Genomic DNA, 10,631 nt, shown 5'->3' with positions numbered 1-10,631 from the left:
ACCACAATGACCTGTCTACATGTCTGACAGCTTTAGCCACTAGACAGTGGATTCTTTGAGGAACAATGGTATGTCTTTCTAATCTAGGATCTCCAAAGCTTGGTACCTAATAAGCAGTTAGTAAAAGTTTGTTGAATCAAAGATGGCATAATTACAATTGTTTAAGGTTGGTGAGTATCCATGCCTTTTTGTGTGTGTGTGTAGAATATTTATAAGGTTTGTTTTTGATTATGGGATATGTTTAGTAGAGTTGGTTGGATAAAGATATTCATCTTTATAAAGGAGTTTTTCTGGTTGCCAGTTAATCACTTTGGGTTTTTTTTTTCACCAAGATATTAAAATACCTGGGTGACCAAGATGCTACTTCTCAGCCCAACTCTGTGAAAGTTTTCCTTTACTGTCTCAGTGTGCTCAAATGACTGTGAATGGTTTTCTGGGTCTTACAAATTTTATGGTATTTATGTGATAGGTTATAACTTAAAAAAATTGTTTTTAAGCATGCAAAATCATATTATGTAGCTGATATGGAATGGCTACTCCTCAGAAAGTTATATTATATATATATATATATACATATATATATGTATATATATATAAATACACACACACACACATATATATATATATATATATATATATGTATGTATTTATGAGGTTGATGTTCTGAAACTATGCTTCCAATAATAGACTGTGTTAAGACACCAGTTACTGATGCAAAAGCTATATAAACATATGTGTCTGATCTGGTAATGACCCATTAAACCAAATATATTTGTTAAGATTGAACGAGTAGCAGAAAAAGTTTCTTTTCTTTTCTTCTTCTTGTTCTTCCTCTTCCTCCTCCCCCTCCTCCCCCTTCCCCTCCCCCCTCCCTCCCCCTCCTCCCCCTTCCCCTCCCTCCCTCTCCCTCCTCCCCCTCCTCCTCCTCCTCCTCCCCCTCCTCTTCTTCTTCTTCTTCTTCTTCTTCTTCTTTACTTTTTAAAATACTGGCTCAGTTGGGTCTGCTGCTTATAACTCTGAAGGGTAAGGTGAGAGCATGAGTTGAATACCTACCATATACCAAGCGTCTTACATGTATCATCTAGTTTAAACCTTATAATAAGTCTATATGATGCTTGGATTACTGTCCCATTTAACAGATGAGCAAAGTGAGCTAGATGTTATGTTTCTTGTTCAAATTTGCAGAGTTAGTCAGTGATGAAGTCTGGTTTTGAAACCAGAAATGTCTGAGAATAATTGATATTAGATTTAGCACAATAATTGCTCTTGGAATTTTAGCCACTGACCAACTTAATTTGTATACTAAGGTTCCTTTGATGATATAGTAGGGAAGCAACACATTATTGTTAAAAATATATTATTGTTAAAAAGAATTTATAGATATTGTAAAGGAGAATTTACCATTATTACATATAACCTGGGTTTATGTGGATTTGTAAAGAATAATTACACATTTTTTAATGTTCTTTTAATTTCTTCTTTCTTTCCTTTCTTTTTTAAAAAATGACTAAGACAGATGCTGCTTTTCCTGTGAGTGCTTGCACATGTGTAAAATCTCTAATTAGGTTTTCTTAAGTATTAGCAGTTTTTTCTCCAATAGAGTTTATCAGAAGACAATAGAACAAAGAACATTTATACCATTCTTCAGTTATACATATGAAAAACCTAAAGTAAAAGGTATTTTATCTGATATTGGATGCCTGCTAACATTTTGGAAGCTTTTCTAATAGAATGCAAAGTTACTAAATGATAGAGAAAAAATATCTTTCAGTGACATATCTGAGGATGGGTAACTGCAAATTTTCTTTCTCTATGGAAAGCAGTTAACATTAATGCAGTATATAATGAACATTTTCAAAAGATGCCAAGTGAATGTAAATTAGCTACGACTACACAAGGCTAAAGACAGCCCTTAAGTTACAGATGAAAAAACAATCTATTGGATTAACCTTTGTTTCCACAGCTTTTATAGCCAGGGGGAGAGGAGTCACACTAAATATTAATAATTTATATCTTGCCCCCATTTGTAATTAGAAGGTTACCAGCCACCATCCCCCCATTATCTTTGCAAGTGGTACACCAATTTAACATGTCAAATAGAATTTGTAGAAGCAGGAGTAAACTTAAAAATAATAAAAATTTAAATTTAAATTAAGATTAAAAAAAGAGACTATTTTGATCTGAAGAGGGAAGCTCTTATACCAGATAGTACCAGAACCATTCCTTGGGATTGACCCAGGGATAGCAATCCCAGTGGCAGAGCTGTGCTTCATTTAAACATTGTTACTATTTATTTTTCTCTTGAAAATGTACGTTATGCACATGGCATGAACTCCCAGGCATATAAAGAGCCATACCCAAATGTAAACCTTTCTTTTATTCTCTTGTTTCTATTCCCCAGAGGTAACAGCATTACAGTTTTTTTGAGTCTCTATCCAGATCATATATTTACTTTAAACAAGGGAATTTCTGGAATGCTCTGTCATGTGTATTTCCCCATGGAGCACATTAAATGCACTTTCCTTTTCTATCTGCACCTTTGGAGTAAATGTGGGATGAAAAATTAAAGTTGCCCGGCAATTCTGTCATCACATGCTTAATATGATATGTAAATTGTTGGCATCTTTGCCCTCTGTGGCCTCAGCTGCCTGTGAATTCCCATAATAGCAGCAGAATGAATGACAGGTCAGATCCAGTAGCATGTGTTTAATTTTCAGTGAGCTGACATGAGTAAAAAGAATAAGTCTTTGTATTTATTGAAGGCTGTATGCTTATCTCAGCATTATATTACCTTTCTGGCAGCTAGGTGATTCAAAGACAAAATTGCATGTATTTGAGTGTCTCCTTACATAAGTTGCCACATACGTAGAGTGATTGAGGGCCTCTACTTTGTGAATGGAAAAAAAAATTCTTGTGTTTCCTGAGAAGCAGAAATCTCTCTACTGTGCTTTTCTGGGTCATCTTGGTGGTGTTATAAATTCTTATTTTCTGAAGCTACTTTATGAGGTATAATTGACACGCAGTAAGCTCCACACATTTAAAATGCACAATTTGGTAAGTTTTGACATAGGTATAAACAGCAAGAGCATCACCACAATCAAGATAATGAGCACATCTATCATCCCCAGACGTCTCCTGGTGTCCCTTGGTAGTCCCTCCCTTCGGCCTTCCCTGGCTTACACCCAATTGCTAATCTGTTTTCTGGCCCTGTAACTAGCTGCCATTTTCAAAAATTATACATGCATGGAATCATATAGTGTGTATTCTTTGTCATCTGGCTTTCACTCAGCGTAATTATTTTGCAGTTCCTCCCTGTTGCCGCATGTATTGGGGTTCCCATCTTTTTCCTGCTGTGTAGTAGTCCATTGTATAGATGTACTGCCATTTGTTCATTCACTGATTCAGGGTTGTTTGCGTTGCTTCTGGTTTTTAGCTCCTACAAATAAAACTTCTATGAGCAATTATTTTCATGTCTTTGTATGGACGTCTTCTTTCATTTTCTTGGGTAAATACCAAGGAGTAGGATGGGTGAGTCATATGATAAGTATGTATTTAATTTTTTAAGAGACTGCCAAACTGTTTTTCTAGGTGATTGTGGCATTTTACATTGCCATCAGTAGTGTATGAGAGTCCTAGTTGCACATCTTGACAACCTCTGATATGTTCCGTGTTTCAGTTTTAATAATTTTCATAGGTATTTAGTGGTCTCTCATTGTGTTTTTAATTTGCATTTCTCCAGTGACATGATATTGACCATCGTTTCATGTACTTATTTGCCATTTATATCTCTTCCTTGGTGAAGTGTCTGTTCAGACTATTGCTTTAATTAATTAATTAATTAAAATTGTTTTTGTATTAGGTCTTGAGAAGTCTTTATATAGTCTAGATACAAGACTATTGCTTTAATTAATTAATTAATTAATTAAAATTGTTTTTGTATTAGGTCTTGAGAAGTCTTTATATAGTCTAGATACAAGTCCTTCATCCAATATGTGATTAGCAAATATTTTCTGTGTGCAAAATACTTTCTTAGTTAGTGGTTATGCTCTCATTCTCTTTATAGTGTCTTTAAAAAAGCAGATATTTTAATTTTGATAAAGTCTTAATTTATTAGTTTTGAAAAAAAATTATGGATAGTGTTGCTTGTGTTATATCTTAGAACTGTTTGCCTTATTCAAGGTCACAAATATTATCTTCTATGTTTTCTCTTAGAAGTTTTTAATTTCATTTAAAAAAATTTTTTTTTACTTATTTGAGAGAGAGAGAGAGGGAGAGAGAGTGAGCATGTGAGTATAAGCGAGGGAGGGGCAGAGGGAGAAGCAAACTCCCTGCTGAGCAGGGAGCCTGACAGGAGCCTTGATCCCAGGATCCTGGGATCATGACCTAAAGGCAGATGCTTAATCAACCAAGCCACCCAGGTACCCATCTTCTAGAAGTCTTTAAATTTAGGTTTTATGTTTAAGTCTATAACAAATTTTGAGTTAATTTTTATATGTGAGCGAAGTATTGAGAAAAGTTTATTGTTTTGTCCCCAGTACTACCCTGTCTTGATTACTGTGGCTTTATATAATTTTTGAAACTCCCAAATCTAGATCCTCAAACTTTGTTTTTCAAAGTTGTTTTAGCTATTTTGGTCCTTTTCATTTGTACATGAGCTTTAGAATTAGCTTATCAATCTCTGTAAGTAGGCATGCTATGATTTTGATTGGGATTATATTGAAACTATAGAGCCATTTGGAGAGAATTAACATCTTATCAGTATTGCATCTTTCATTCCATGAAGATGGTAAATCCTCTCATTTGTTTAGGTCTTAATTTCTCTCAGCAATGTTTTCTAGTTTTCAGTGTATAGGTCTTGCACTTTTTTTGACAGATTTATCCCAAAAAATTTCTTATTTTTTAAGGTTATTGTAAATGGCATTAAAAATTTAATATCTGATTGTTCTTTGCTAGTATATAAAAATAAAATTGGTGTTTATATATTTTTCTTGTATCCTTTAATCTTGCAAAACTCACCAATTAGATCTAGTAGTTTTAGATTCCATAGGATTTTCTACATAGTCATTGTATCATCTGCAAATAAAGATAAGTTGCTTATTCCTTTTTAATATGTATTTTTCACTTTACCATACAGTCTAGCACTTCTTCTTCTTCTTTTTTTTCCCCCTCAACCTAGCACTTTAATACAAATTTCAGTAGAACTAATGAGAGTGGTCATGTTTGCCTGTTCCTGATCTGAGGAGGAAACATTAATTTCCTCTTCAGTTTTAAAGATATTTTCATTTTAGTTTGACAGTACTTTCAAGACACCATTCCACTGTCTTCTAACTTGCATTGCTTCTAATGAGAAACCTATAGCCATTCTCATCTTGGTTCTTATGTATGTGTTGTGTGTTTTTTCTCTGACTGCTTTTAAGATTTTGTCTTTATCATGATTTTAAGCGATTTGATTTTGATGTGCCTCAGTGGTATTTTTTGTTTGTTTCTTGTGTTTGGAGTTAATAGAGATTCTTGGATCTATGGACTTATAATTTTTATCAAATTTGGACATTTTTCAGTCATTGGTTCATTTATGGCTTCTGTCCCTACCCTTCTTCTTTGAGGACTGTACTTACAATTATATCATACACTTAATAGGCTGTCTCAGAGCTCACTGATGCTCTGTTCATTTGTTTTTGGTGTTTCTTTTCTTTCCGATTCATTTTTGGTAGTTTCTATTGCTATGTCTTCAAGTTCACTATTCTTTTCTTACGTAATGTCCTATTTATTGTTTATCCCATCCTAGTGTATTTTTCACCTCAAATATAGTCGTTTTCATCACTAGAAGTTTGACTTGCATCTTTTTTATATCTCCCATGCCACTACATTTTACAGATGAGAAAACTGAAGCACATAGAAGATAAGGAATTTGCCCACGATTTGATGCCAGGATACAAATCCAGGCAGCCTGATCCCAAAGACTTCATTTTTAATCAACATGTGTATTCTTATCTTAAATAGTATATCACTATCCCATACTATTCTTTTCTAAAACATTTAGAACAATGCTTGGCACCTAAAGGACATAAAAATTGTTACTGTTATTGTGGTAGTAAACTATCAGCTGCAAAACTTCGCCAAGTTTCAAAACTCAACTTAGACGACAGTTCTTAAAGATCTCCTTGATCTTTCATCACCAACAGAGGCATCTCAAGCTTTTGTTCTTCTTTCTATAATGGTGCTACAGAATTTCGTAACTTGTATGTTTCCTTGTATACTGAATGGAGGGTAGGTTGGATGGTGGGCTAAGTAAATATTTAGGGCACATCCAGCCTATTTGATGATCAATGGGTGAGGTGGTGACACCTATCAAAGAAGCAGCTCACCAGAGACTAGCAGGAAGGAGAGAGAAACATGACTTCTCAACACAGGAGTGTATATTGGATAGGGACTGGGCAGTCTTCAAGGGCCATGATGGTTCCATAAGGCTTCTAGAGTTGTTTTATATGGTGGCACAACTCCAGAGGGTGCCATTCATGTCAGTATCTATGTGAATAGTAACCCCCTAGAATTGTGAAGTTTACAACCATCACAATGGCATGCAGTTGCCCTTTGAGGCTGCCAGGTATATCGCAGAATAAGATGACTTAAACCGGAACTGCCCTCGAGGTAGGGTGGCCTCTCAGTACTAATTCTTGAGGCAGGATCCCTTAAGGCCTAGTTATGCTATCTTAGGCTCCTATAAGTACTTCCTCCCTTCCTGTTTACTTACTTTCTCCTCTTTCAATCCTGGGACATTTTTATTCTGTCACAGGGGCAGGAAATTTAGGTCTAATTCATTGGTTTCTTCTTTTCCCTGAATTCCCTGAGAAGTTAGGCTTTCGAAAATTAAAAATATGTATTTTTTCTACAGTAAATCAGTTTTCCTTGACACTTGTATGCTGCAAGATCAGATTATTGCAGAAATGAGGGGAGAGTCGAAATACTGGGAAAGTGGGAAGTATTAGTTATTATTTCAGATATATTTGTCTCTCCACATAGACCATGAACTCCTTAAAGAATTTACCCTTAAGGCTGAGGAGCATGTTTTTATAAAGAAAGAGTGACTTTGAGTGCCATACAAGTTTGCTCAAGCTAAATTTTCAGTTCTTTCCATTTCTCCTTAGTTGCTACTACTTCAGAGGAAATTCTGTTCTATTATTGCATTCTGCACAATTTTATCCCCAAAAATGTGTTGTGTACTTGACTAATAATTTACTTCTGTGCTACAGAAGTGATTTCGTTTATAAGACTAATATTAGTTTCCCTAATTTTGGTAATTGTTATATTGATTTTTCTCCTCTCACCTTGATTATAGCTTATAACTAACTATATTGACTATATTCCATCATGTAAGCCTCTTAGAATCATATCTCTGGGGCGCCTGGGTGGCACAGCGGTTAAGCGTCTGCCTTCGGCTCAGGGTGTGATCCTGGCGTTATGGGATCGAGCCCCACATCAGGCTCCTCCGCTATGAGCCTGCTTCTTCCTCTCCCACTCCCCCTGCTTGTGTTCCCTCTCTCGCTGGCTGTCTCTGTCTCTGTCGAATAAATAAATAAAATCTTTAAAAAAAAAAAAAAGAATCATATCTCTGAATTCTGAACAGTGGGTAACCTATCCCATTCTCTACTATTAACTATCAGGATCCTCACTTTTTTGTGTGTTAAAGTGATCTATTCCATATTTTCATAAGTGTGTAGGCAATTATATTTAAAACAGTAGGGGTGAAGATTTAATGAGTTGGTATTCATTTTATTTTGTATATCTGGAATTAAAGTTCATATCTAAAATGTAATTTAATGTTAATGATGTACAATTTAGAATATGTAAAAATTATAATTAGTTGCCATCACCTGCTGGTGACAGGCACAAAGCAACACTAAATTAAAAAAAAAAAAGCTCTTTCGAACTTATTATTTTCAGTAGTAAGAGCTATGGATTCATGTTCTGTAGACTTACCTTCTAGTTTCAGTTCTAGAAGTTCATTTTGTGGCTTTGAGAAAACACTAACTCCTTCAGGTATCTGTTTTCTTGCCTTTATGATGAAGGTATTGGATTGGATCAGTTGTAAGCTCACTACTTTGCATGAATATCAGCTCAGGAAGAAGTATCCTTTGAAACAAATAAAACAGATTTTATTAATTATGTATTTTATCAGGAAATGTAATATTTGTGAATATATGTAAGATTTCTTTTATTATTTCTATGTGAATAAATTATTCTGTTTTGAATTAAATTTCAGGAAATACAATAAAATACTATCATAAGGAAGTAGTGAGACTGAATTAAAATTTATTTTTGAAATTGGTATTTTTGCCTTCTTACTAGCCTTCTAAACACTTAATTGAAAATGTGTTTTATCATATCAGGACTCTTGATATTGTATTCTGCAGAGCAAGATTTTCCAATTGCAAATGGGAAAAAAAATCAGCAATGTTTTTAATCTAAAAAATATTACTCCCTAAGCCCCTTGCGTTGGAACATATGATTTTCATCAGCCACTTTTCTTCTTTTGGCAATGGCCATAGAAGGATTTTATGTTTTATTTAGAAAACAGCCTGTCACATACACATTGCCACCTGCTGTTTTTTTCTCCTATATTCCACACTGAGCAGATCATTTCTTACATTGCTTGTCCAGTAATTTCAATCAACGTATTCTTCGCTAATAGCCAGACCCAAGGAGTAGAGCTACAAAACATTGATTAACAAGTAATTTCTAAAGGCTGGAAAACAGTAAGCAGAATTTGGCCCTCTCCCAACCCCATTCCTGAGCCACACCAAAGAGTCAGAAGGGCCAAAAGTGGTCTGTGGATTTCAGAATGTGTATCAACGTCCTCTATCATCTCTAGAATTCCTTCTAGCTTGAAAATAATCTTATTTCATTATGCAATATCAAAAGCAGAGTTTTTATTGCTGTTGTTGTTTTGTTTTTTAGGTGTAGGTCTTTCATTTTCACCAGAATACTGTGAAATAAACCCATGGGTGTCATTTTACCCTGGAATTCACTCTTCTTGGTTACCATCTTGGTGGTTCCAAAAAATTCAAGGTGATTTTTGAGAAAATTGGGAAATAATATTTTGGGACCTCCAAGAAGTCTGTTATTGGTTTACATGCCTAACTAGCCCCAGAAATAGAATATCAAGCCAGATTTTCAATACTCCAGTTGAATTTGGAAATCCAAGTTGACCTAGAAAGGATACAGCTTTCTTAGAATTTAGACCTATGTTTATATAGGGCTGCAAACTTCAATGAGCTCATGCAGAAAAAATTTAAAAAGGAGACATGTACACAAATATCATAACTATAATAAAACTGCAAACAAAAATTTTCTAACTATTGGGCCAACTAATAATAGTATTTTCATGGCAATGGAGTGTCTTAACAGATTTAACAATATTTAGAGGTACTGGTCATCAACACCAAAGTTAAATTATTATTAAGCGGCTGAGTACTAGAAGCTGAGAATTATTTATTGCTAGTAAGTTAAGTTCAGTTTTACAAAATGCATTGCCATCTCATTGTGCTTCAGGCTGATATGTGTATGCTCCAGACCTCATTGTATTTCTCTCTTAAGCACACAGATAGACTATACTTTGCAGTCTCCCTTGCAGTTGGGAAGCATAGTCATACAACTGAGTTCTGACCAAAGGAATGTGGGCAAAAATAAAATATGCCATGCGCAGGCCTGACACATAAAGCTCTCTTCCCATCCTATATACCCTCTCTTTTTTCTTTTTTTTTAAAAGATTTTATTTATTTACTTGACAGAGAGAGAGAGAGTGAGAGAGCACAAGCAGGGGAAGGAGCAGAGGGAGAGGGAGAGCAGTCTCCCCACTGACCAGTGAGCCCAATGTGGGCCTCGATCCCAGGACCCTGGGATCATGACTTGAGCCAAAGGCAGACACTGACCTGACTGAGCCACCTGAGTACCCCCTACACTCCCTTTCTTTCTCCACTCACATGGCTCTTGAAGGAGGATTCAGTGGAAGATCTCAAGGCTGCAAGGAATGGTAGAGACCTTAAACTGAAAAAAACAAAACAACGCAAAACAAAACTGGTGCCTGAGTAATTGCATAGAGTAGAGCCATGCACCCACTTTGACATTTTGCTTAGAATGTGAAAATGAGTAAAAAATTAATTTTTACAGTGTTCATCCTGAGATTTTGGAACTGGTATTTATAGTAGTTAGCTTACCTTCAGCAATACAGCTTATCAGTAGATTTACCATTGGTCTTAAGTATTATTATGCCTACCCTTCAGAAATCAACTGTGGGTTGAAGTACAGGCTCAATCAAAAATGGCAAATAAATTTCACCTCATTAGACAATTATAGGATTGATTGTGGAAAGCTGAAATGTTAACCTTTGCAGAATTTCAAGGCCATGTTTAAATTTGGTGGGAAAAAGTCCAGATTCATGAGTGATTTTTGTCTTGGGCGAAAAGAGAAGAAGCGTGTTTTAGATGCCATGTATTTGACATCTGTGAATTAAGTCTTTTGAAGCCATAGGTAATGGAAAATAGTGAGATAAGCCTAGTTACAGTCAAAGTTACTTCTCTTATAAAAATGACATAGTTTACAACTGTAACTATATAATGATAGCTTCAGCTGTA

This window comes from Ursus americanus, chromosome 8, assembly GCF_024610735.1.
Source record: "Ursus americanus isolate L20-20 chromosome 8, mUrsAme1.1.p, whole genome shotgun sequence".
Lineage (NCBI taxonomy): Eukaryota > Metazoa > Chordata > Mammalia > Carnivora > Ursidae > Ursus > Ursus americanus.
The sequence above is the reverse complement of the archived record's forward strand: the minus strand, read 5'-3'. Positions refer to the sequence as shown.